This window comes from Solanum dulcamara, chromosome 3, assembly GCF_947179165.1.
Source record: "Solanum dulcamara chromosome 3, daSolDulc1.2, whole genome shotgun sequence".
NCBI classification, from domain to species: Eukaryota; Viridiplantae; Streptophyta; class Magnoliopsida; order Solanales; family Solanaceae; genus Solanum; species Solanum dulcamara.
The window spans coordinates 12,503,300-12,529,054 of record NC_077239.1 but is presented as its reverse complement, the minus strand read 5'-3'; the positions used below and the strand labels follow the sequence as shown (position 1 = coordinate 12,529,054).

The window sequence follows — 25,755 nt, the reverse complement described above, 5'->3', positions numbered from 1 at the left end:
GCTAAGGGTAGAGGTAGAGGCCAAACTAGAGGCCATGGTTGTGGAGCAGTCGCAGGTAGAACCCGTGTCCGAGGAGCGATACCAGTCTAAGTCCATGCTAGAGAGTCTTCTCCCGAGCCATAGGTTGATGCTAGAGAGGACCGAATCCCTCTAGAGCTTGCTACTACACCGATGCTTTAGGATACTTTGATGCGAGTATTGGGTGTGCTCAAAGGATTTAATTAGAAGCTAGGTGTAATAGGTAAACCTGAGGGTTCTCAGAGTAGAGAAGGGGCTCAGACTCCAGAGCAGTCAGATTTTAATAGTTCAGGGTTCGGTGGGCCAGCTATCTACTGGCTTTATAGCTGATGAGGGTGGAGTACATAGGGAGAGACCTTAGGGTGCGCCTATGCTTATGTTGACTAATGATGAGCAATACCATTATGAGAGGTTCCGAAAGATGGACCCACCTCAGTTTTAGGGTTGGAAGACTGAAGATGCCCACGAGTCCTAACCATATGCAGGGAGTAGTTAGAGACAGTTGGGTTAGCTGAGACCCATGGAGTTTGATATGCTACACTCTAATTATGCGGGCCAACTAGAGAGTACTGGAGAGTGTATTTAAGTTTCAGACCAGTTAGGTCACATCTGATGACTTGGAAAGAGTTTGCTAGTGCATTTTATGACCGTTTAATCCCCTAAAGTGTGAGGGAGGAGAGCCAATTATGGTTTGTGAGTTTGAGGCAGGAGGGCCTCACAATTATCGAGCATGAGAGTTATTTCTACTTGTTGTCCAGACATGCTTTGTCCATCCTTCTTGATGAGACTGAGTGGGTTTGAAAATTTATGCGAAGATTGACTTCTTTCATCTGTACAATAGGGTTCCAATTCGCCTGTGAGGGGTATTCCTTCTAGTCCATATTGGTTGCCTCTAAGGAGGTGGAGTTGATGGAGAAAGAAGAGTTTGGGGACCAAGAGGGCCCTAATATCTGGTAAGTTTTTAGGTACTTCATCGGAGGTAGAGGGTCCTATAGAGATGGTGGTTCTTTTCAGTGTAAAAGATTGGTTCACGCATTCATACCAGCTTCTGAGGGAGGTTCTATATCACATGGGTCATATAGTTAGGGTCAGTGTTATCAAGGATCATGGTAGAGACTGGTGAGCTGTGGTGGTCAGATATGTTCATCTAGTTCATCATAGCAGTACTCCTTTTTGAGGTCTTGTTATGGTTATGGGTATCCTGTTCATATGATTCGTCAGTTCCCATTACAGGTTCATTTAGGTCTACCACATACATATTTTACTCTAGCAAGAGCACCAATGCCTCTAACCCAGGGTCAGGGTAGAGCTCAGTATGATAGAGGCGGTTGCACTTTTGGTAGGGGTGCTGGTGGTGCTATAGTGCTGCAGAGAGGAGGTAAAGGTACATTATAGACTGGTGGCGGCAAAGGAGATTAGTGTTAAACTTTTCTGGGGAGACTCGAGTCTAAGGCTTCTAACATAGTTATAATAGGTATCATCCTAGTTTGTCATCGACCTACGTATGTGTTATTTGATCCAAGATCTACATTATCCTATGTGTCTACCTATTTTGCATTTGGATTTGATTTGACATGTGATCGTATTCCTGCGCTTGTTTATATTTCTACACCCATGGGTGAGCCCTTAGCGGTGGATTGAGTGTATTAATCTTGTCTTGTTTCCTTGGCTAGGTATGATACTTGGGTAGACATGATTATTCTGGGGGTGATAGACTTTGATGTTATATTAGGTATGGATTGGCTTTCTCCCTATCATGCTATTCTTGATTATTATGCTAAGACTGTTACCTTAGAAATACCTAGTTCTCCAAGGATTGAGTGGAAGGATACTAGTGGTTCTTATCCTAGTAAGATTTTCTCTTATATCCGTGCTCAGAGGTTGATTGATAGGGGGTGTATGTCGTATTTGGTCTTCATTCAGGATACTAATGTTGAATCACTCCCTATGTAGTCTATGCCCATGGTTAGGGAGTTTGCTGATGTATTTCCTACTAATCTTCCTGGTGTTCCTCCGTATAGGGACATCGACTTTTCTACTGACTTGGAGCCGGGCACTAATCTTATTTCTATTCCTCTATATCGCATGGCCCTGGCTGAGTTGAAGGAACAATTGCAAGATTTGTTGAGTAAAGAGTTTATTCGTCCTAGTGTGTCACCTTGGGGCTCATCGATTCTATTTGTAAAGAAGAAGGTATCACGACCCAACCCACCGAGCCATGCGGGCACCTACTCTAACACCTAAGTAGGAGAACCCTTAAATGAAAATATCATGCGGAAGTTTGACAAATACCAAGACAACAACTTAAAAGAGTTATGAAATTGCTATATATTAAATTAAAATTCTAAGGTTGAGTACAAGAAACACTCTAACAGCCCCAAGGATTCTATTCGAAATAGGTACAAGAGCTTCTAAAGATACAATATATAAAATAGAATAATGACACAGCTCCCACCATAAGGAAGGAATAGTAGAAGCTGTTGGAGAATCATCTTTGTCTTCACTTATGAAATATCACAAACTTTGTAACCAGACTATGTCAAGTGGCATAGCAAGAGCAGTATCAGTAAAAATAACACGTACTGGTAGGAATCATCAGTTAATCCAATACCCACTGTATAATATAAAGAAATCAACAAGAAGAAAGCATGCACTTAAGGAAATACACCCGTCAAACCTTTATGCATCAACTCTTAACATTTTCATTAACCTACTTATGTTCTTAAAGCCTAACACTTATTTTTCTAGTTAGTCCACTACCAACTTTAATACAGATCAAGGCCTATCCCTTCTATCAAACATAGGATTTTCTGAAATACGGCCACCACTAACTCTGTCTAACCAGTCTACTACCTTTAGCTTTCACATCAACACATGGCCCTAGAATAATTAACATTTCACTTTCAAGAGAGAAATATTTGGGTGGACTAAGGCTCTGCTCTTAACCGTACTAGCCCTCTATGGCGGAACCTAGCCTTCTACGGTGGCCTCACCATAGCGAGATTCCTTCCGCCAGGGCGGCCTGCCCGAAGGAAGAACCTCTTAATTCTCTCCCAATCCTCTCTTTTTCACATGCATCAACAGAAAACCATCAATACCTGACTCTAAGTCACTAATCTCACTTAATAACACATTAAATGCTCTCCACTTGGCTGCCCATGACCTCATATCTACGATAAAGACTCAACTAGATGATAAAGATTCATCTAGAAACCATAATATAATCTGAACAGGCATATACAAGAACAAGTTATCAATTTGCAAGTTTATAAGCATCATTCAGTTCATAGTGTCAATCTCAAATAAAAAAGTCAACATGGTAAACACTTGGACCTTTAATCCTTTTGTAATAATTATTACACAGGATGAGCATGCTTAATCACAATTTCGACAATTACTTGGTTCTCTCATGGAATCATCACACATACTTAGTCCTCGCATGGAACACATACCCAAATTGTTAGTATATGTATTGGAAAATGACACTTAATCTAATGTTTATATATAAATATATATGTGCCGGAATGTGACATCCGATCTAATATGAATATATGTTGGCATGTGAAATATGATCCCTATATATATATGTCAGCATATGACATCTGATATCTATATACATATGTGCGTGTGTATGTGTCAGCACGTGACACTCGATCCTTATATATTTATATATGTCAAAATATGAAATTTGATCCCTATATGTATATGTGTCGGCACGTAACACCCGATTCATATCTATCTATCTATCTATATATATATAGATATATATTTGTGTGTGTGTATGTATGTACATCAATCACAACCGCAATCACAATCACAATTCACAACGAATATTGCATATACTTGAGCAATCAAGTAACAGGTCCATTGCATGTAATTAATCTCAGAAATCATTCATATTCACCCTTTATTTCATGATACGTGTTACTCAAGTCATTTATAGGGAATAATTAGCATGAACACACATAATTATGTGTAAGCCTATCCCTATATACACCCCAATATCCATAACCCACAAGTCTCATGATCTCATAATACCCCGTCAAGTGTCTACATTTAATTTTGCAAGAGTCATTGGCCTTCTAAACAGTTTCCACCAAGGTTTACATTCAAAGATCAGACCTTTATCAATAGTCACATAATAATCATGACCCACATCATACATTCCTATTTTAAACAACAAGTGACAATAATTTAACCATCCAGACTCCATGCCCGAAGACCTAGACATGAAATCTCCTGTCAATCTACATTCTTTTCAATAATGGGAACGAATTTATAACTATTCAATTGAGAAAACCTATTCTACCTGGCACCAAGCCATTGTAGAAGGATTATAGCACAATCCTTGACTTATGAATTGAGAAACAACGGAGATAGGATTGAGATCTGTGAGTCATAGCCTTCCTTGCACTAGAATTTCCTTCCTCTCTTTTCTCAAAGCCTAGAGCAGCTTTTTAGGATAACTCTCATCTATTTTGACACTTAACGAAAGAAGGAGATAATAAAAATTCACCCCTTTTTTATTCTTGCCCATCGGATCTCGCCATGATGGGTACAATCCCGCCATGGTGGCTCAACCTAAATATTATTTAGTAACATGGGCATAACGTTTTACTCCAAACTCCAAATGAGGTAAATTTGATGGAGTTGGAAAGAAAACTCGTAGACCTTTAATTTGATAAGTTATAGTCTACCTAATTTTTTATAGGATGAGAGATATGGTCATTTAAAGTTGATCTAAGGAATTGATCCTAATCTTATGATAATAAGATTTATATACCTTTATCGCAGATATTTTTAGTAACGATAGAATAGGTCATTACAAAAGGATTTGGTCCATGAGTATATGCATCGATTATAGACAGTTGAACAAGGTGACTATGAAGAAAAACTATCCTCTTTCTCGTATTGATGATTTTTTTACCAGCTTCAAGAAATAGCATTGTTATCTAAGACTAATTTGATGTAAGGCTATCAACAATTGAATATTAGGGCTTTGAATATTCCTAAGACAGCTTTCCAGACCCATTATGGCCATTATAAGTTCTTGGTTATTTCATTTGAGTAGACTAATGCCCCGACAATATTTATGGAGTTGATGAACATGGTATTTCATCTATATTTAGACTCTTTTTTCATTGTATTCATTGATGATATCTTGGTATATTCCAAGAATGAGGAAGATCATACTCGCTATTTGATATCGATGCTTCAGAAGTTGAGAGAGAAAAAGTTATATGCAAACTTTTCTAAGTGTGAGTTTTGGCTTAAATCTGTGAAATTTCTAGGATATGTAGTTCTAAGGAGGGTATTAGAGTGGATCCGACCAAGATTGAGGCAGTTAGAGGTTGGGTAAGGCGTACTACCACTACCAAGATTCATAGTTTTATAGGGTTGGCTAGTTATTACAGACGCTATGTGTAGGGTTTCTCCACTATTGTGACTTCTTTGACTAGATTGACTCGAAAAATTATAGATTTTCATTGATCCATTGAGCGTGAAGTAAGCTTTCAAAAGCTCGAAATTTTATTGACTTCACCTCCTATTTTAACTCTACTCGAGGAGGGCGTAGAATTCACCATATATTTTGATGCTCACAGTTGGTTTAGGTGGGGTGTTGATGCAAAAAAAGAAGGTGGTTTCCTATGCTTCCAGAAAGTTAAAGTCCCATGAGAAGAACTACCCTACCGCTCTGTAGGATTTAAACCTACGACATCGGGTTTTGGAGACCCACGTTCTACCGAACTTATTTGGAGTTAGCGATGGTGGTATTTGTGTTAAAGCTCTGATGATATTATCTATATGGTGTGCATTATGAGGTATTCACCAATCACTGGAGTCTTAGTACATTTTTAGTCAGCGGGATCTGAACTTGAGGTGTTGTAGGTAGCTTGAGTTATTGAAGGACTATGATATGACTATCTTGTATCATCCAGAGAAGGTTAATATAGTGACCAATGCTTTGAGTAGGAAGGCTCCTAGTGTGGAGAGCCTCACCACAATTAGTGTTGATAGGAGGCCCTTGGATAGGGATGTTTAGAGGTTAGCCAACAACTTCATCCATTTAAGGGTTATTTAGGAGAGCAGGGTTTTATTGCTTTTATTGAGGCTCATTCGTCCTTATTTGAGAAGATGAGGGGAGCGATAGTTTGAGGATGAGAAACTATGTCTCATTCGAGACAAGGTGTTGAGAGGGGAGGCCAAGGAGGCTATACTTGATTCGAATGGTGTTTTGAGGAATGAGGGCAGGATTTGTGTGCCCAAGGTGGCGACTTGATCAGATTGATTCTAGAGGAGGCTTATTTCTCTTAATATTCTACTCACCCGAGTGTGGCAAATATATATCATAATTATAGACAACACTACTGATGGTGTGGGATGAAGAAAGATATTGCTGAGTTTGTGTCCAAGTGTTTGACCTGCCAACAGGTCAAGTGCGAGTACCAATGTCCTAGAGGTGCAACTTGGAGGATGCCGATTCCTACATGGAAGTGGGAATGAATTATCATGGACTTTGTTGTGCGCTAACCTACCACCTTAGGTGGTTATAATTCTATTTGGGTAGTTGTTGACAAAATGACCAATTCTGCCCATTTCATTCCAGTCTGGGTGAAGTATACGGTGGATAAGTTAGCCCAGTTGTATATTAGTCAGATCATTCGGCTTCATGGAGTCCTATATCTATTGTTTCTGTAACACCCTATACTATTTTGACTTAGCCTATTCTAAGAAATAGTGAAAAAATTATGAAGGATCAAACTTGGGACCAAGTCTGTGGGTAATTTTGATCCACATATTTTTTGAGACATGGAGTCCACGATGTCCCCGCAGCGCAGAGAAGGAAAAATTCATAAAACTTGATCTGGGGACCATATCCACGAGACTGAATTTTGTTCGATTTCATTTTATTGAGGGGATTTACAGTTTTTTTCCCACCTTTTCCAAACTTAACCCAACCCATTTTGGGACTAAATTTTGTTCCTTATCATTACCAAAGGGTTTTCCCCCTCATTATTCACCCAAACTTTTAAGGACAAGAGTTAAGGAGAAGATGAGAAGTTAGGATTCAAGAAATTCAAGCCTGCCTTTCACTTTCGCTTAGGAAATCTTGATTTCAGGTATGTAAGCTATCACAATGATGGACTAAGTTCCTCCTGGTGCCCTACATATCTATATAATCAAGTTGATTTTTAAGTTTGAGTTTTTAATTCTGATAAATGCGATTCTTGAGTTTCTATCTAAATTCCATTATGTTCTTAAGAGTATTCAAATATAGCTTGATGAGTTTCCTTAGTTGAGTTTTGTGATTTGGGATTCATGGTTGCATTCCTATGAATCCTACTTGAATTTTAAATTTATTATGTTATGCATTGCTTGAGTTAAAGAATGAGTAATTATTTTCATTATTTGATTGAAAAATAGCTTGAGCATGAGTTAAATTTGAGGAGACTTTCATTTATCATTTTGAAAATTGAGTTGAGTATGAGAAGTCTTTATGTATCATTTTGAGCATGAGTTGAGAAGTCTCTTAACCATTATTTTGAGCATGAGAACTCTTGAGTATAAATGATGTGAAGTTTATTTTTTTCACCTATTTGAGATTGAGTTGAGAAGTCAAATCTTTCTTTTAAATGCATTCAGTTGAGTTGATTTTATGCTTATTTTAAAAAGTAGAGATGAGTTGAGAAGAATCAATTTTTGAGCTAAGTCCAAAAGAGACAAAATGAGTTATTTGAGTAATCACATTCACTTGAGTTATGCGGATATAAATTGTATTTTTAGAAGTAGTATTGAACACCGATTTAAGTAAGAGTATAGAACAACTCGAATCCCATAAACTACATATCCAGCGTAGGATAGGATCGTACCATTCATTTGGGCGACTTCTCATTGTCCAAAAAGAGGACTTTTATTGAATCTAGAGATGAGTTTATGTACCTTACACTGGCAAGGTATTGGATGGTTATGGCAATGACAACAGTTCATTGTATCATCACGTAGCTCATAAGTGATGGTTGTCGGTTAGAGAAACTCCATAAAAAGTAAAATTATTATATTTTTATATACTGAGTTGCATTATTATCTTTTAAAGCATTGTTTCTTATTATATGTAATGCTTATTTTGAGTTGAGCTATTTTCAGAGTTGAGTCCTTGAGTTGAGTATCCTGAGTAAGTTTTTTTTTCCATTTTACATACTCATACATTCTATATACTGACGCCAGTTGACATATATCGTTTGATGATGCAGATATAGGTGATAGAGATCCTCAACTAGCGCACCATTGATGATCAGTTCCTACCCAGATTTTGGTGAGACATCTTTGCTATTAAAGGCTCACTTAAGTCTTTATTTTCAATTATTAAATTAATTATTTGAGGTAGTCGTGGGTCTATCCCGACACCTATTTTAGACTCAGTATTCTAGAGACTTCATAGACTAGTAAACATAGCTCCGTTTATTTTCTTGAGTATGTTTTGAAACTTTGAGTTAAGTCTCATACATCTTATATATTGAGTTTCATGAATAATGTTAAAGCTTATTAAGTGGATGCTTTATTATGCTCATATGAGTTTATTTCATGAGGTCTTCCACTGAGTGAGTTAGCCTAGCCAAGTGGTTCGCTTGAGACCAACAATAGTTTTTGAATGTCGGCCATATCCAGGGTGTAGGCTAGGGGCGTGACAGTTTCTGATCGGGGTTTGTTGTTTACTTCTCTCTTTTTAGGGCACTATAACATGGTTTGGATACTAGGTTAGATATGAGTACAACTTTCCACCCATAGATCGATGGCCGGTCTGAATGGATGATTCATGTGTTAGAGGATATGCTTTGAGCCTGTTGATGTACCGTGTATTTACGGTATTTTTAGTGCTTTAAAACTTAAGAATATGCATGTATTTTAAGTATATATTAGCATGTTTGATGTTGGTTGTGCATATTTTGTAGGAATCTAAGTTGGAGAAATGATTTAGGGATTATAGTACTGAAGGAAGGTAATTTTTGAGGTCTACGTGCTCAGACTATGAATCATAATTTGACATACGGGTCATAGGTTTTAGTCGTCAAAGCATACAGTGAAGGAATGAAGTAACAATGAAGGAAATGAGCAGGTTATACGGGTCATAGACATTTAAATGAGGCGTAGTAGTCAGTCGTGGCTAGAAGTTACAAGGGGTGAAATGATAGTGTCTACGACCCCTATTGACGAGTCGTTCTCAAGATAACGAGCTGTAGAGATTCACTGTGTAGAATAAGAATCCATCAGTTCAAGGTGAAAGAATACGAGCTGGGTCTACGGCTCGTCTGAAAGCTTACGACCCCTAGACCCGATCCAAATTTTATTCTCCTATGGTTTCCAAATCCATATGTATTTAGGAAAGTTAGTCTATAAATACACTTCTTAGGTTTAGATTTATGTATGTACATTTTTGGGTTTGAGAGTATAGCTTAAACTATTTTTGAGCTTTTATTCTTGAATTCGGGTTTTGTTATCGATATTTTACATTCAGATTTTATTGAAGATTTTTTGAACTTTCACACTTCTCATTGTAAGTTTATAATTTCTTTTAACTTGAATGCTATTAAGTGTGAAAACGTAGTTATGAGTAGCTAATTCCACAACTAGGGTTTTGGGAACCATGAAAAATTAATGACATAGAACTTAATAAAAAGTAATTCTTGAATAGTGTGCATGCATGTATTATTTTCCCCTTCGATTTGATTGCTTTTTAACGGTGGCCAATATTAGAACTCGCCTTATCCTTACTTTCTGGATCAAGGAGGTAACTGATGAGAAAAGGGATTATTCAACAAGATTTGCGGCTAATCATCCTCATCTAATTAGCTTGAATGGATCAAGGGATAGCTAAATCTGGGATCGTTGGTAAGGGTTAGTAAAGCATACACTCATAGACGGATCAAGTGGCGTAATGAAATTTACCTATTTGCCGGATCAAGGATTTATGTGAAATTAACTTACTGATTCTACATGTAACACACTAGGAAAGAATTACTAATAAAATGTGTACTTCGTTAAGGATTCGTGGAAAACACATAAATTCCTAGTTTCACTTCTTATTCATTTAAACCACATTAAACCGTACTTTCATTCATTAATGTTTGTGTTACACCCACACTCTTAAACTCGGAATGTATCTTAAGTTCTTAGAAGTTGTCATGTGAGCCAAATGATATACTACACTAGCACATAACTCTAAGAAAGGGAGGATGCGATACCCCGTGAGAGGGAAGGTTGGAAATAGGGCTAGGACTCGATTTACCTACGTAAGCTACTAAATTAGGAGTCTTACATACTTAAGTTACTTGAGTACATACCAAGCTTACGTAGCAAGGATTCCATAGGCTCTTAAAATGAGACGAGATTACAAATCCACGTAGAAGAGGAGAGACTGACACGTGACAGCAAGAGGAGCCACCACGTGGTAGCTTGTAAAAGTGACACATGGAAGCAGGTGACCCACCTGCTTGGGGTCAAGTAGGTGACCCACCTACTTAGGGGTGGGCCCCACAAGGACACGTGGCAACCTAGGAGCAAGATATGGATACGTGGCTCAATAGGGGCTGGACATGTGTCACCCTATGGGGATGACATGTGTCACCTCCAAAGCCAACATATATATGTATTTTATGTGACTAATAACTTGTGCTTTATCCAAAAATCAGCCAAGAACAAGAAGAAAAATCCTAAAGCCTAAGAGAGAGTACCTACGGGTTTGAGCAAAAAAAGAGGGTAAGTTTCCAATTTTTCTCCATGAATTAATTATCTAAGATTTTTCTTGATCACGTGGAGGTATATATATATATATATATATATATATATATATATATATATATATATTATGATGACTAGGAAGTCATTTCTTCAGCCCTACACTTAGAAACTTGAAGAGGAAAAATCTAGAGAGCCAAAGAGGAGGGCTACGGGTTTGGTCCCAAAAAGGTAAGCCTCTGACTTTTGTTCCATGAATTAATTATTTAAGGTATCCCACGGTTATATAACAGTTTTTAATAGCATAAAATCACAATTTTTGGCAGCAGAGAAGTGACACAAACAGTTCGCTCCATTTCAGCACTTCAAGAGGTTACCGAAGTGGGTTTTGGCCAATTTCGGGTAAGGTAAGGATTTTTCTTTCAAATTAGGGGTTATGGTGTTATTATGAAGTGTATTAAATTTCTTGAGTGTGGTTGGAAATATGAAAATCTCATAAAGATGCTTGATGTTGAAAACAATCTCAATTGGAGTTATTATAGTTAAATTGAAGTCGAGTAGGGTGTTGTGCTGTGGTGCTGTGGCTGTAGGTGGGGTGGTGGTGTGTTTCAGGGCTAAAAATTGTTCTAAAGGAGGTATGGGAGCTGCTGGTTTCAGCCACACGACCCTCCACTTTGTACGGTTAAAGGTTTTTCAAAATAGAGACTAGAAACCCTATTTTGGTATTGTAATTTTCAGCAAGTTGTTTGGAGCTTGTGTGGTGTAATGTTGCCATGTTTTGTGTGTATATTGTGATGACCCAACCCCGTAGGCCATGAATGGGGTCTGACCTGGACCCCTCGTATACCTACCTATCAGTTATAGTCATATTGAACTATGAACAAGGTGATACTACTCATAAAAAAACCCCAATGAGTTAAAACTTTTTCGTGTACGTATGGCCTCCTTCACTCGTCTCATAACACATAAAGGCATACAAGTCGACAAGGCTGCTGTAATATAAAAATACTCATAAAATGCCGTATAGGCACAATCGAAATAAACTCACAAATATCCCACATCCATATGTCTACAGACCTCTAAGAATAGTAACAACAACATATGGCGGGATAGGGCCCCCGCCGTACCCCTGAATGTACAAATATATACATTAAGCGACCAGCATCAAAGTTTAGGCTCTAGAACAGTGAAGAACTTCTGACACAGATGAGAGGAACTCCTAAGCTGACGGGTCTCTAGAATCAACATCTGTACCTGCGGGCATGAAACACAGCCCCCCGAGAAAAAGGGGGGTCAGTACGATATATGTACTGAGTATGTAAAGTATAACACATCAAAACTGAGGCTATAACTGAAATAAGGATGCAGGGGACAAGTATAATAACTTAACAAATTAATGTACCTATACTTTACGACACGTAAATCATACACATTATAATATGCTGTGCTCGACCCTCAAGTGAACTCGGTGTCATAAGCATTTTCTCATATTCACACGTCATCGTATCATCACGTATTTTATTTCATCATATCATCATATACGGTATCATATCATCGTATACGGTATAATCTTATCATGTACATCATCGTATTCCACCCAGTTCACTGCGGGGCTCAGGGTCATAATGTATCACTCTAATCTCATATGCATGCCTATATAAAGTATCCGACCCTTTAGTGAGGGACTCGGTGAATGGAGTGGTGTACGTCTATAGCGTACCATCATAATATACATACCGTACCCAGCCCTCTAAGGAGGGACTCGGTGTTCTTTCCTTATTCCGCCACATATACTATCACATTACATCCAGCCCGGGACTCGGTGAATAATCATATCGTCATAACATATAACATATATCACACCTCACGTACGATATCATTTCCTCGTGCGTGGAACTATACACATCCGGCCCGGGACACGGTGAAAGAAGTAGTAACACTGTGCATGATAACGTTCCCAGCCCATCATGGGACTCGAGGAAGGATGGGTTATAGTATGCACGAATAGAGTAGTGAGAAATCATATGCAACTAAGTCATTACCTGAGACTCGATGAAACAGTCAAGTGAACCATCACCTGAAGACCAGGGGAGTAATTATACGAGATACCCCTTTAGATGTCATTAGGGCTTGCATCAGTTGGGGCTTCAGGGATCACAGACATGCATCAAGATAATGCCACATAATTTATGCAATCAGAAATATAGTCTATGCAACCAGAAACACAATTTATCTAGGCAAAGACTCAACTTATGCAATCAGACACATTTATCATTTCAGAGCCTTTAAAAAGAAAAGTTGGTACCTCCACTTACTATTCATTATATAGCAGGCTCGAGAATAGTAATTTGATTACTTTCAGACTCTGAATGTTTAGAAGTCACTACAGGTCATGAGTTACACTCAGAGCTCATAACTGGAATTACCTCTAAACCCATATCATATATCATTTTACTTAAAATTAAGCCATTCCAAAGGAAAGAAGAGATAGGCTTTACATGTACTACTTTTCATCACATAAAAGACTTAAGGGCAATAACTCAGCTATTGCAGAAGTTCTAACATCAAGAAGTAAATAAGAGTTTCGACTTATATTCAGGGCTTTATGAATGGATTGAATCCCATATATCATATACATATCGTTCATAACTTACATCTAAGACATGCCAAAAGAAAAGAAGGATAGCTCTACATACTTATTCCAAAAACATGCCAAAAGAAAGCTTCACATACCTCGTATGGACTTCTCTTAATCACGTCCACGTCGTTGTCCTCGAAACCTATTTAACATGGAAGTAATGTAAGTATTAACAACCTTGGGCTTTTTAGCAACTTCGACTACCCACGAGTATTCATAACATTCATCCCTTCGCTCGCCTTCTCCACTAGTTCCTTAACTAGTTAAGGCGTTAACGGAAATTGGACAGCACCTCCCCTATAATGTGCCCTATCCGAATTCCCAACCATGTCCTTAGCACCTGAAGCCAACCAAAAATACAACCAGCAGCTCATACATATACATATTACGACAAAATTACACAATATAAACCCCCAACAATTCACTCGAAACTAAGATACCAAAACTAGAGTTTTTAATCTTTCTTTCACGAATCCTTTAATTGCAAAGCGGAGGGTCGTGTGGATACAACCAGCATATACCCCACCTATTTTAGATAACTTTTAGACCCTGCAACACACCACAACACAACCAGCAGCAGCCCCCACGCGCACAACACCTTATTTCGACAACAATTTAACTATAGCGATTCCAAATTCGTTTATTTCGAACGCCGAACTTTTAAAACCTTTTCCCCAACTTACAGAAGACCCTAAGGTGTTTAATACACCCTAATTTAATATCATAAAATTCAAATTAGAGGGGAAGAACTTACCTTTCCCGAAATTAGCTAGAACTCGCCAAAATCGCGCCTCAGAATTTTTTTTAACGTGCTGAATCGTCGTGGCAGCTTGCTGTCTATTTTTTGGCTTCACCAAACTCTAATTTTACTCTACTAATACTTCCATATCATCGTGGTATATGCTATATAATTAATTTATGGGACGAAATCGGGACTTACCTTATTTTTCTCCCAAGCCGTCGTAATTTTCTCCTTAGCCCTAGGGTTTGTTTTCCTTTGTTGCTGCTAATTTTTTTGGATCAGAACTGAAGCCATTAGTCATATATACATATATTTAGGTGGTCCTAGGTGGTGAAACGTGTCATCCCCTAAGGGGGACACGTGTCCAGCCCCCTATTGGGCCACAGATCCATGCCATCAAGGAGGGGCTGCCACGTGGCAGTGGGGCCCATCTCCCCAAGAAGGTGGGTCACCTACTTGACCTCAAGATGGTGGGTCACCTGCTTGCTTAGGTGCTTCCATGTGTCACCCTCCCATTGGCTTCCCCACAAATTTTTTTTTCTTCCTCGTGGGTTCGTAATCTCGTTCGTAATCTCATCTCACTTTAAGAGCCTATGAAACCCTTGCTACGCAAGCTTGGTATGTAATCAAGTAACTCATGTATGTAATACTTCTAACTTAGTAGTTTTTTGTAGATAAGTCGAGTCCTACGACCCGTTACTTGGCCTCCAACTCCTTCCGACTCCTCTTGAACCTATTTCCAACCTTCCCTACCATAGGGTGTCACATTCTCCCTTCTTAGAGTTGTTCAATAGGGTCGTAACTTAAGTAGCTCACATACTAGCTTCTAAGTAACTTAAGGAACCTTCCGAGTTCAAAGATGTGGGGTGTAACATATATGAGCCACAAGTTATTGTTGTTGGTTGGCTGTAGTACTTAGGGATGTAATTGAAAATTTAGATAGGGCATGTTACAGGAGAAGTGCTGCCAGATTTCCGATAACGCCTTAACAAACTAAAGAACTAGTCGAGAAGATGAGCGAGAAAATGAGTTCTATGAATACTTGGGTGCAACTTAAATGCTGAAAAGTCAAGGGTTTTTGATATTCTTACTTCTTACATGTTGAATAGGTTCAAAGGACGACGAGACGAACGTGATAAAGAGTAACTCGTAAGAGGTATGTGAAGCTTTCTCTTGACATGTTTTTGGCATAGGTATGCAAAGCCAACTCTCTTTCCTTTTGGCATATCTTAGCCTTAAGTGAATTGTATGTGAAATGTGGGGATAATTCTATTCCCAGAAATTCAAGTACGCCTCATAATCCCTATCCACAGCTTGATGTTGGAACCCCTGCAAGAATTGAGTATTGTCTTTCAAGGCTTCTACGGGTTAAAGAGTAGCATATGGGAAACTATATTTCCTTTCCCCTGAGATATATTTGTCATGAAAATGAGGTTATGATATCATGGTTTTTCACCGAGCCCCATAATAGTCCGGGTATGAAATATGTACATAATGACCACCTAAAGGAAAGTACAGACTATATAGAGCTTATTCCCCTTCTTCTTTTGGCATGTCTTAGTTGTAAGTTAAATATGATATGAGCTCCGGGATAATTCCATTCTTAAGAATCTCCTATTTACTTCTGAACATTGAACTCCTATAGTAGTTGAACTATTTCCCTGGAAACTTCTATATGTTAAAGAGGTACCAACTGTACAGGCTCCAAGTCTTAAAGACTATATGATAATAAGTGTTTCTGGTTCCATAAACGATTTGACCTTACGTTAATACATGTCTAGGGTCCTTGAGATTATAGTTGATATAGCCCATAATGGCATTTAGAGGGCACTCAAGACGACTATACTACTACTCGGGTCCTCAGACGAAAGCTTAATCTTCTTATACGGTCAAGTCTCTGATAATGTTTTAAATTGCATATGGTTACTCACTACTCTACTCGTGCATATTGTAACCCTTCTATCACCGAGTCCTGGGCTGGGGTATGTAGACGTACACAGTTCACTACATTATCCACCGAGTCCCTCACTAAAGGGCCGGGTACACTATACGAGGACATGATAATGCAATAACATAAAAAACTCATCGAGTCCCTTACTAGTAGGTCAGGTACTTATATATATATATATGATGATGTATTGTAATAAGGCGGTGATGGAACCGGGTCTATGATGGTCCTACAGATATATTTCACTGGATCCTTGATAGGGCCGGCTATATTGTATAATTTGAGCATGTATGTTTTTATGATTCACAGGGTACAGTTACCGGTTTCTAATTTGATATTTTATCCCCTACTTCTTTATTTTAGATATGCTTCCAGTTATATTATGTTATGTTTTACATACACAGTACATATGTCGTACTGACCCCCTTTCTTCGGGGGGCTGCATTTTATGCCCGTAGGTATAGATACAGGTTTTGGGAGTCCGTCAGCTTAGGATTCTATTCAGCTCAACTGGAAGAGGCTCTATTGTATTGGAGCCAAGTTTTTGGCACTGGCCACTAATTTATATAATTGTTCTGTTTATCCAGGGGTACGGGGGGGGGGGGGGACTTGTCCCGTCATATATTATCGTTAATATTTTTAAAGGTCTGCAGATCTGTATATGTGGGTTGTATATATCAATTTGGTTTAGCTGGGTCTACATGATATATGGTATGCGTTATTATGTTATGGCAGCCTTGTCGGCTTGCGTGCCCTTTCATGATATGATACAAATGAAAAAGGCTATAAGTTTATGAAAATGTTATCACCCAATAGAATTCTGATACATGGTATTATATTGTTTATAGTCCGATTTGACCACAGCTAATAGACAAGTATACGGGGGTTCAGGTCGGACCCCAGTCGCGATCTATGGGGTTGGGTCATGATAGTTTGCTATTTAATTTATTGATTAGTTTATAAAAATCCCCTCCCCCTTGTTTTTTTCCAGAAATAACTTGATTATTATTGAAAATAATAAATAATTAATCTAAAGTCTAAACCATATTCCTCGTGGGATCGACCCTAACCTTTATTAGGTTCTATATTTGATTAATGATCGCTTTATGCTTCTTTAGGGAACGGTAATTTGAGCGTATCAAATTTTAGCGTCGTTGCCGGGGAATTTGGCTTTTAGATTAAGATTAATTTTATTATTTAATTGGTAATCATTATTTCCTTATTTTACGTTACTTTTCCTTTTGTTTGTGATATAACAAGTTTGATTCCTAGTGCATGCCAAATACGAGAAGTCAAGGAAATCCCTTGATTCCTTTCAATCCCGAAATTGAAAGAGCATTATGTAGGATGGCAAACAACAACAATAATAGCGAAGGACACAAACTTGGAGATGGAGCGAAACATCTTGGAGAGCAACATAAAAATGCACCACAACATCCTCTGCAACATCAAACGCAGAATATCCTTAATAACCCACAAGTAGCAAGGCAGCGTCCTCCACTGAGACAACGTCCTGAATTTGGCATATAGAACAACTATAGGGTTCATCCTAACACTTTCAAAACTACGAGTGCGATTGTGTTACCTCCAGAGCCGCCAGGAACAAAGTTTAGCATTACTAGTGGGCTGATTCAAATGCTTTATAGTAAAGGACTTTTTTCGGGATCGCCATCCAAAGATCCATACATTAATCTCCAGAATGTGGCATATGTTTGTCCAAGCATTGGTGACCCAGGCTTGATTATGGATATCATTGGATTGAGCATTTTTCCATTATCACTTTCTAGCGAAACTTGAATTTGGTTTTCCAAACTCCTGTACAACTCCATCACAACTTGGGATGAATTACACCTAGCATTCATAGAGAAATATTTCTCATTATCCAAGAAGTTGAAACTAATTGACAAAATTAATAATTTCCAATAGTTGCCCGGAGAGTCAATTTGTGGAGCTTGGAAGAGATTTGTAAAGTATCTATGAAGTGTGTCAAATCATATGATAGCGGACGAGTCACTTCTTGAGCTATTCTATCGTGCACTTGATGATAATGGAAAGACTATTGTCGACACCATCACTGGCGGAGTATTTTTGGCTAACACTTTTCAATAGGCCGCAAAGAGATTTGATCGTGTTACAAAGACGAACAGAGCTTGGAGCCCTAGGGACACATAAACTTCAAAAACCTCTTTTTCTGTTCACACAAATCATAATCCTAACTTAAAAAAAAATGAAAAGTTACTTCAAGAGCTCGCTCAATTAAAGACAGACATCAGGTTGGTAGTCAAAAGCATAGGACAGGAGAAAGTTAATACAATTGACCATTAAATTAGGGCACCAAGTTATGACGATTATGGATATGAGAAAGATGGCTATTATGTGAATGATCAAGTGGGGGGATTTTGGACCAACACCCAAGCATCCAATCAGGATTCTTGGTGCCAAGGTCAAGGAAATCAAGGTTGGAACTATAGCAACTTCAATCAAGAGGGCCATTACAATTGCGACAACAATTACAATCATGATGGAAACTATAATTACAACCGAAATGGATACAATGATTGAAATCGTGGGCAAGACAGAAAATGCGATTGGAAAAGGAGAGACAACAATAATGATGGTGCATACATCCCTCTCAGAAATCGAGATGGGGGATTCAAACTTGTAAGAATCAAAGACATGATGCGAAGAGGATAAAAAGGTATGATGCAACAAAGGATAATCTTAAGGAGATACGCAATGATCTTTCCAGAATGAATCAAAGAGTTGATCACATTCTTCATCCATAAAACTTATTGAGCAACAATTACGACAGATTTCATCATCTTTGAAATCACACCAAAAAGGGACTCTCCCAAGTAATATAATTCAAAATCCAAAGAATGACGAGCAATACATAGCGGTGACCACCCAAAGTGGCACTCAAATGGTTAATCCACCTATGCCAAAACTTGAGGATGATATACACAATGTGGTTGTTAGTGAGGATGAAACCAAAAGAAAAATTGAGAAAGAAGCAATAATTGAAGAGCCAACACCGAACAACCTAAAAAAAGAGGTGTAAAGCATAATGAGAAAGCAGGCAATACAAAAGACGCTGATCTAACTCCTATTCCAATGCCAAGACCTCCCCCTCTTTTTTCACAAAGATTGAAGGAAAAGGCCGAAGATGGAAAGTTCCTTAAGTTTATTTCCATGCTGAAACAACTTTTAGTGAATGTTTCCTTGATAGAGGTGCTAGAACAAATGTTGGGTTATGCCAAATTTATGAAAGATCTTGTCACAAAGAAGAGAATGGTAAGCTTTGAACTGGCCGACAACTTGTATCATTGTAGTGTAATCACCATTCGCTCCCTTGTGCAAAAGAAAAAAGACCCAGATGCATTCACTATACCATGTACTATTGGGGTATTCAATTTTGCAAAAGAGTTGTGCGACCTAGATGATAGCATTAATTTGACATCGCTAGCAGTGTTCCGACAATTGGGCTTAAGAGCCCCCAAATCGACGTCAATGCAGTTTTTAATGGCAGATTGTACTGTGAAGAAGCCCGTGGGCATTTTTTATGATGTCCTAGTAAATGTTGAATCATTCATATTCCCTGCTGACTTTAACATTCGTGACTACGAAGTAGACTTTGATGTTCCTATCATTTCAGGTAGACCATTCTCGGCAACTAGACGTGCTTTGGTAGACATAGAAACTGGCAAACTAAAATTTTGACTAAATAATGAAGAGGTGATTTTTGATGTATGTCGAGCAATGAAGCATCACAATGATCTACAAGTTGTATCCGTGATTGATGTTGTCGATGATTTACAACTAGACATATCTATTGAAGAGAGGTTGGGTGTTGAAGCTTTAGTTGCCTTCATCATGAACTTTGATAATGATCACATTAGAGAGTATGATGAGATCGTTTGTGCACTAAATAGACTTAGGACTTTCAATCACACACCCACGAGACTCGATCTAGACTTGAAGAATAGAGCAAATCTGCTCGCAAAGCCATCCATCGAGGAACCTCCAACTTTGGAACTCATTATAGGGAAGCTAACTTTGTTGCATATACTCTTTACAAACTCAGCCACTGTGTTGACAACATGGTTCAATTCTACAGTGCTCAACATCTTCCTAAGGAAACAAGAGGATACTACCTCCTAGACAAAATGGGGATGCCAAATTTTAGGAGGACAAAACTGAAGAGGATCAAACAACCTCCTTGATTTGTATACCATCCATTGTAATACAGAACTCCCTATGTATAAATTCATAGTTAGGAGTTTTGTAAAAGGGAGAGTCTCCCTTGTTTATTGTCTTCCTAGAGCAATCAACTTACCCTCTGAGGTAAGGATTAGAGTATATAGCTTCTTTTTTCCTTTCACTTTTCATTGTGTAGGTAACTGCAGAATTGGAAAATGGGAACCAACAACTGCAGGCCATGTAAGGTATCATGCAGCTTTAAGCCTAGTGTTGGAGTGGCAGCAGCTGGGATTGGTATGCTTGGACCAACAACCCACCATAGACATGCAACATTTAAGCAAAGTCACTTGCATATACTACATTACAGCAGCAGCAGTGAATGCAATAGACCTACACCAGCAGCAGCTCAACAATGCATCATGCAACACCATAATGACTCCAGATTATGCAGGATTACAACAAATATAACTCCTACAGAGCCCAAGAAGTTTTAGCTCGAACAGATAATTAAAGACGTTAGTCGAGCAACCTTGAAAGAGTTAGCCGACTTAAGCCTAATGAAGGAGCAATTTGCAATTTGGAGCTTCCAGCTTGTGGAGAAGGCCTCCAAATGTTGTAGGACTATAGGAAATGCATTATATGCAAAGCCCAAGAAGTTTTAGCTCGAACGGATAATTAAAGATATTAGTCGAGCGACCTTGAAAAAGTTAGCCGACTTAAGCCTAATGAGGGAGCAATTTGTAATTTGGAGCTTCTAGCTTGTGGAAAAGGCCTCCAAATGGTGTAGGACTACAGAAAATACAGTATTTGCAAATGCAGGTGGCTGGAGATATATTAAGGCATGCAACATTTGTGGACATGTTATACAAGCCACAACACACAACAACTCCAACAACATGCATCATACAAAGAGCAATTACAGGCCTTTATATTGCAGCACTTGCACCAATAGTAGCCTCCAACAACAACTTCAACAACTCCTTCTCCCTTCAGCTCACAAGGAGCATCTATAAAGCAATTTCTTATTAGTATATTGCTTTATTTTTATTGGCATATGCAGGTACTCTAAGGAGCTGATCACTTCAACTATGGAGGCAACAAGGAGAGGTCTACTGATTTGCAGCATTCTCTACAACCTCCATAATTAGTTGTTGCTTTGGCATGCTAGGATATTACCAATACATTAACCTTCCATCCATCCCAATTTCCTTCCCGCAACACCTGCAACAGCACTCCAGTATCATGTGCAGGCACACAAGATATCCTCAAAGGAGCTAATCACTCTCCTTTGGAGGCAATAAAGAAGCTGTTTACAAGTATGCAATAGCCTTCTCAACTCACACACTGGTTTGTTTCTTTGGCTTCCTTGTGCAGGTCCACAAAGCTTCAAACAAAGGGAGACAACAGCCATTGCTGTAGAGGCCTGAGGTGCACCAACCTGGAAGCTCTCAAGATTATGCACACAGCTGAGCCTCTTGCAAGCTGCTACCTACTTGTTGAACTGCAATCCAGGGAAACAAAATGCAATCATGCAATTATACATCCCAATTGCAGCTCCAACATTGTGGATGCATCTTCAGCCTTTGTGCCTCTTTGTGCAGGGTAGTTCTTCATTGCTGGTGCAGGGATTACAAAGTGCATGGTTGCACTTGTATGTGTAGCCAACAACTACCATGCTACAACACCTGCAGCAGCCCTCCTAGTTTGTGTTTAGGCACACAAGAACCCTCCAATGTACAAGGCACCATCTGTTGAATCTCCAGGCAGCAGGTCAGCCACAGCTGCACCATTTACAAGCTGCAACATACAATAATTCAGCTACACATCATCTTCAACAACAACTACAAAGCTGCTGGCTGCTACAGTTCCTTATGTTTTTCCCCCTTGCATCTTCCTTAGATGCTATAATCAGGATCTAGATGTTGATGCATCCTTCTATTTGGACTTACTTGGTACAACAAGACTAAAAAGGGCAAAGATGAAAAGAACCTTCTCATCCCATGTGAGATAGAAGTTTCGTATACTTATTCTACTTCAATTTAGCTATGTATGATCGTAGCATAGTTGAATAAGACTAGTGTAGGTTAATTTTTGTTTTCTCATGGAAGGGGAGAGTCTCCCTCATTTATGCTTTCTTAGTCGACTTGTACCGGGAGGAGTCCTCCTATAGGTTTACCGCTTTACTAGTTACTAGTTAGCATCTGTTTGCATTAGGGATAAGTTAGCCAACCTTAGAAGGTTAGCCAACTTATGAACCAACCAAGGATCAGAGGTAAGGTTTATGTCCCCCTCCTTGTATTATTTTCTGTTGGTTATTTATGTTAAGGCTTGGGGGTGATGCTCAACCTTTGACTGTACACGAGAGGTAGGAGCCTCATGTAAGGTCCGTTTCCAGAAAAAAAAGCATTGTCAACTCACTTGCAATATGTATTCTTGGGACCCAACAACACACTGTAGGTAATAATAGCTATCGATCTTCATCAAAAGTAACTAGAAGCTCATACATCTATATTAAGGCATTTCAAAAGAGCAATAAGGTGGTCTATAGCTGACATCATTGGCATACCACCTAGCATCTATACTCATAAAATCCAACTCATGCCATATTTTAAACCAAGCATTGAACACCAATGACGTCTCAACCCACCTATACAAGAGGTAGTTAAAAAAGAGATCATCAAATGGTTAGATGCTTGAGTTGTTTATCTAATCGCAAATAGTAATTGGGTAAGTCCTATCCAATATGTATCAAAAAAGGGTGGTATTACTATGGTGCCAAACGCAAAAAATCAACTCATTCCAATGAGGCCTATCACCGGTTGGAGAGTGTGTATAAATTATTGCAAGCTCAACTCATGGACTGAAAAACTCACTTTTCAATGCTTTTCATAGATCATATGCTTGACCGTCTAGTTGGCAAAGGTTGGTACTATTTTCATGAAGGATATTTAGGCTACAATCAGATCTCTATAGCACTAGAAGACTAAGAGAAAACCACCTTTACATGCCCATATGGGACTTCTGCTTTCAAAAGAATGTCATTCAGATTGTGTTACGCACCGACAATATTTCAATGTTGTATGATGTTCATCTTTACAGACATGGTAGAAGATACAATTGAGGTTTTCATGGATGATTTTTCAGTGGTTGGTGAATCATTCGAGGATTTCTTGGCCTATCTCAAAGACATACTAAAAAGGTGTGAAGAGTGCAACCTTGTGCTAAATTGGGAGAAGTGTCACTTTATGGTAAAAGAGGGCATAGTGCTGGGTCACAAGATTTCAAATAAAGGCATTGATGTAGATCGAGCAAAGATTGAGGTAATCGCAAAGTTACCTCCTTCCATCTCCGTAAAAGGTATTCGAAGCTTTTTGGGACACGCCCGATTCTATCGCAGCTTCATCAAAGACTTCTCCAAAATAGCACATCCTTTATGCAAACTACTAGAGAAGGAGACGAAGTTTGCTTTTGATGAAGCATGTATAGAAGCATTCGAAGAATTAAAGAAAATTTTAGTATCAGCTCCTATCATTATTGCACCAGATTGAGAGCATCCCTTTAAAGTCATGTATGATGCAAGTGGAGTAGCACTTGGTATAGTATTGGGACAAAGGCGTACGAATATTTTACATCCAATATACTATGCTAACAAAGCCCTTAATATTTCTCAAAGAAACTACACCGTGACAGAACAAGAGTTGTTTGCCATTGTGTTCGCTTTCGAGAAGTTTAGATCTTACCTATTGGGCACCAAAGTCATTGTACACACAGACCATGCTGCATTAAGATATTTCATTGGGTATTACTATTACAAGAGTTCAACTTTGAAGTGAAAGACTGAAAAGGGACAGAAAACCAAGTAGCAGACCATCGCTCTATGCTTAAAGAAGAGGCGATGTTAAAGTTGGAAGATGGAGTTGAGATAAATGACACCTTCCCAGACAAACAAGTATTAACAGCATCACATGACTTAATTCCATGGTTTGCCGATGTTGCCAACTATTTGGTTAGTGATATAGTGCCATCTGATTTAAATATTCATCAACGCAGCAAGTTCATGTTTAATCTAAGAAAGTTCTTTTGGGAAGAACCATACTTGTTCCATTTCTGTACAGATGGGATTATTCATCGGTATGTACCTGAAGTAGAGATGATTAATATTTTGGAAGCATGCCATTTGTCTCCCGTCGGAGGCCATCATAGTGGTATCTGGACAGCCTACAAGATCTTATAATGTGGGTACTACTGGCCAACAATTCACCAAGACGCTCATTATTTCACCAAATCTTATGATCGTTGCCAAAGGGAAGGAGGAATTTCAAGGAAACATTAACTCCCACTCACCCCTATTCTAGTAATTGAATTATTCGACGTATGGGGAATTGACTTCATGGGACCTTTTGTAAGTTCAAGTGGATTGAAATGCATCCTCATTGCAGTTGACTACGTGTCTAAATAGGTTGAAGCTATCGCATTTCCCAATAACAAAGCAAGGGGTGTCACCGCCTTCCTCAAGCATAACATCTTCTTAAGATTTGGTACAACAAGGGCAATAATCAGCGATGGAGGTTCCCACTTTTGCAATCAATTGTTCAAAGCGTTACTTGAAAAGTATAGGGTTCGACATAGTGTAGCAACTCCTTATCATTCACAAACTAGTGGACAAGCTAAAGTCTCAAATTGTGAAATCAAGAAAATACTTGCATAGACGGTGAGCGCAAATAGAAAGGATTGGTCAAGGAAGCTTGATGACGCTCTATGTTCTTATCGCTATGCATTCAAGACGCCTATAGGTATGTCACCTTATCAACTTGTCTTTGGAAAATCTTGTCATCTGCCCATAGAGTTGGAACATAAAGCTTTGTCGGTGTTGAAGAAATTGAACATGGATTAAGATGCCACATCAAAGAAAAAGATGAATCAAATAAATGAGCTTGATGAGTTCCGCCTAAATGCATATGAAAGCGTAACCTTGTAGAAAGAAAGATTGAAGAAATATCACAACCAAAAGATTGAAAAGAGAACATTTGCGCCCGGAGACTTAGTCCTTCTTTTCAACTCAAGGATGCATTTATTCCCTGGCAAACTCAAGTCTAAATGGCTAGGACCACTTAGAGTGAGTCAATTCTTTCCACATGGTGCGGTTGAGTTAGAAAATAAGGATGGTACGAAGTTCAAAGTTAATGGTCAATGAATCAAAGTATACATGAGCACAGAGGATGAAATCAAAACCATGGAAGTATGAAAGCTTAGTGAAGTATGAGTAACTAAGTATATCCACGTCGTGCCGCGATGTTAAATCAAGCGCTGTTTGGGAGGCAACCCAATTTAGTCATGTACTTTTACTTGTTAGCTTTAAGGAAAACTTAGACTTTGTTAAGGCACATGTCAAATAAGAGTCACAAACAGCATAAAAAATTAGGGCAAAGGTTGAGTACATTCCCATGCTGACTTGGAAATACTGGAAACAGAAGA

At 38.7% G+C, this 25,755-nt stretch overlaps 1 pseudogene; it reads left to right on the top strand.

Moving 5' to 3' along the window:
- The first annotated feature begins 1,299 nt into the window (after positions 1–1,299).
- On the top strand, positions 1,300–25,474 carry LOC129883462 (uncharacterized; annotated as a pseudogene).
- The last annotated feature ends 281 nt before the right edge of the window (positions 25,475–25,755 follow it).